The 3,405-nt window shown below is 34.0% G+C and overlaps 1 long non-coding RNA gene across 1 annotated transcript; it reads left to right on the top strand.

Annotated features, from left to right (window-relative positions):
* Nucleotides 1-996: 996 nt before the first annotated feature.
* Nucleotides 997-3,150, top strand: LOC114381057. The gene is made up of 3 exons (XR_003659931.1): nt 997-1,195; nt 2,232-2,307; nt 2,834-3,150. It is a non-coding gene; the product is annotated as an uncharacterized LOC114381057 (long non-coding RNA).
* Nucleotides 3,151-3,405: the final 255 nt, after the last annotated feature.

The following is a 3,405-nucleotide window of genomic DNA, read 5'->3' as shown; positions in this document are numbered from 1 at the left end:
CCACAAAAACTAGCAGACCATCGTAGGGCATACCTTTTAGGGCTCATTTGTGGGTTGTTGATGCCAGGCAAGTCAGCGGATAGAGTTCACTTGATGTATCTACCCTTGTCAGGAGATTTTGATCGGGCTGACCGGTACAATTGGGGTTCGGCATGTTTAGCACATTTGTACAGAGAAATGTGTAGGGCTATTTATCCCATATCCAAAAAATGGGAGGATGTACATTGTTGTTACAGTCTTGGGCATGGTATCGCATGTCGTTCATTCAAGCAAAGGTCGAGCGCCAGCCATCATATCCACTTGTAAATAGGTAAATGAAAAATTATAACTCAAACAAAGCTAATTTTTCAGTAATGTATTTGACATTAACATATCACATTAACCTAGATGGAGAAGTAGAGGCCTACAACTTTCTGGAATCCCATGCTGTGATGTCATCAACTACAAGTCAAGATTTGACAACATACGTAACGAGGAGATTGAACCCTTTTTTTTTATTTTTTTATTCAAACGTCAATTTTATTGTTTTTAAAATTACTAATGCCAATTAATATTTCAATTCCACTAGATGCCTTACAGAAGTTTTGAATCATTTCTACCAGAAAATGCATACAAAGATTCCAAAATATAGAATGCTTGAGTACCTTTAATCTATTTTCCAGTGGTAATATGATATCAAACTGACAAGGTCATGCTCCAATTTGGACTTTGTCAAGATATACTAGATCCATCGCATAATCTTGACAAAGTCAATTATACTGACATGAGAGGCCATAGTGACACAAATTGGGCAGAGAAACATCAACGACAGATTGAAATTTGAAAGGACATACACAAATATGTGTTAATCGGCCAACCAATCATCTATCATGATACAAACAAGGCCCTGACATTGGCTGTCAGGGACACGTGTCAAGCTGTGGTTGTTTCAATTCCCGCCCAAAAATGTCACCTCATGCTACAGTGTCAAACCCGTAATTAATTCCAATTCTCTCTCCACCGTTTCCCATTCTCATTCTCTCTTTTTTTTTCCTACCACCGTTCTCTCTACTTCACTCTCTCCACCCTTTCTCATTCTCATTCTCTCTTTCATTCTCTTTTTTTTTCCTACCACCATTCGAAGACGATGCCTTGGTGCTGTTGTTCTCCAAATGCAGGACGGAAATGACGGAGATGCCGAACGAAAAACTCAAAGGTTATGTTTCGTTTTCCCTCTCTATGTGCTTTTTTTCGATTTTTTTTCACAGCATGTTCATTGTTTCTTTTAAAGCTATCATTTTTATCTCAAAAAGCTTCGATTTTTATCTCCAAACTCTATGAATGTGCTTCGTTTTCCCTCTCCATGTGCTTTTTTTCGATTTTTTTCACATGTTCATTGTTTCTTCTAAAGCTACCATTTTTATCTCAAAAAGCTTCGATTTTTATTTTCAAACTCCATGAATGTGCTTCGGTTTCCCTCTCCATGTGCTTTTTTTCGATTTTTTTTCACAGCATGTTCATTGTTTCTTCTAAAGCTACCATTTTTATCTCAAAAAGCTTCGATTTTTATCTCCAAACTCCATGAATGTGCTTCGGTTTCCCTCTCCATGTGCTTTTTTTCGATTTTTTTCACTGCATGTTCGTTGTTTCTTCTAAAGTTGCCATTTTTATCTCAAAAAGTTTCGATTTTTATCTCCAAACTCCATGAACACACGTTCGTTTTTTTGCTTTCTTTGTCAAAGGTTAAACATTTGTGATGTATCTCATTTCTCCAAAAAGCTTCGATTTTGTATGCGTTTTTTTTTCCGATTTTTTGTTTTTTCACTGCATGTTCATTGTTTCTTCTAAAGCTATCATTTTTATCTCAAAGCTTCGATTTTTATCTCCAAACTCCATGAACACAAGTTCGTTTTCTTGCTTTATCTCAAAAAACTTCGATTTTTGCCTTTATCCCTCTTGATGTGGTTTTGATGTGCTTCGTTTTCCCTCCCCGTCTTCTTCTACGTTTTCTTTTTTTTACCTCTATTTGTATTTGTATGCGTTTTTTTTTTTTGGTTTTTTGTTTTTTCATTGCATGTTCATTGTTTCTTCTAAAGTTGTCATTTTTATCTCAAAAAGTTTCGATTTTTATCTCCAAACTCTATCAACACAGGTTCGTTTTCTTGCTTTCTCTATCAAAGGTTAAATATTTTTGTGTTCCTGAGCCTTCTTTGACGTTGCTTTCTCTTCATTTTCATGCATTTTGGGTTCAGATCTGTAGCATTGAGTATCTTTGTGACCGACAACAATAACGAAGACAACAAATAGTCTCTGGCATTTGGAGGACAGGTTTGTGATGTATTTCATTTCTCCTTTTGATTTCTGGGTTCTGTTTGTACAAAAGATTATTTTTTTGTGTTCCTCAATCTTATTTGACCGTGGTTGAGTATTCTTCTTCCTTTGCAAGACAAAAGCCACAGATCATGGTATGTTGGATAGATTACAAGTTCGTTTTCCCTCCCCGTCTTCTTCTGTGTTTTCTTTTTACCTCTTTTGGCATTTGTATGCGTTTTTTATTTCGGTTTTTTGTTTTTTCACTACATGTTCATTGTTTCTTCTAAAGCTACGATTTTTTTCTCCAAAAAGCTTTGATTTTTGGGTTCTGATAGTACAAAATATTGATTTTTTTTTCTCAGTCTTATTTGACTGTAGTTGAGTATTGTTCTTCCTTTGCATTTCGTGTTTCTTTTGTTCTGCCTTTGTTTTGTTTTGTTGTTCTCGCAGTGAAAAAGATTTAATTTTTTGTTGTTCCTGAACCATGTTGACCTTTTTGGTGTTCTTGAACATTTTTCACCATGCTTCATTTTCTTTGCAGGAGAAAGCTTCGTTTTCTTTGCTCACAATGCTGATGTGGACCGTGCTTACGTTTGGCAATGTCAAGAGCCTTCATTTCCGCCCAGAAACATCGGTGTCAACCTCCATTTATTATTTTTACTAATTAATTAATTAATATTAATACTTTTTATTAATTTTAATTTTATTGTGCATTTAATTCTTTTTGTCTTTTGTGTTGCTTTTGCTCCGGATGTGTTTATTCATTTATTTCCATTGTAAATGTAAATATGTAACAATTAATTATTTGTATTCTATTCCCAAGACGTTTGCCTTTCCAATGCATTTTTCTGTTCCTAAGACTTGGCTTTCCAATGCGTTTTTCTTTGTCTTTCCAATGCGTTTTTATGTTCCCAAGACTTGCCTTTTCAATGCGCTTTCCTGTCATGGTGCTTTTAGTCATTATTATAATAAATTAATGATTTTAAAATTTAAATGTTAACATAACATTAATGTTTGAAACGAATAATGAATAAATAATTAATAAATATAATTTAAAAATATAGAAGATTAAAATTAAACTTTTAAAATTTAATTTATTCACATAAAACAAAT

Source organism: Glycine soja, chromosome 13, assembly GCF_004193775.1.
Source record: "Glycine soja cultivar W05 chromosome 13, ASM419377v2, whole genome shotgun sequence".
Lineage (NCBI taxonomy): Eukaryota > Viridiplantae > Streptophyta > Magnoliopsida > Fabales > Fabaceae > Glycine > Glycine soja.
This window is presented reverse-complemented; position numbering and strand designations above follow the sequence as displayed.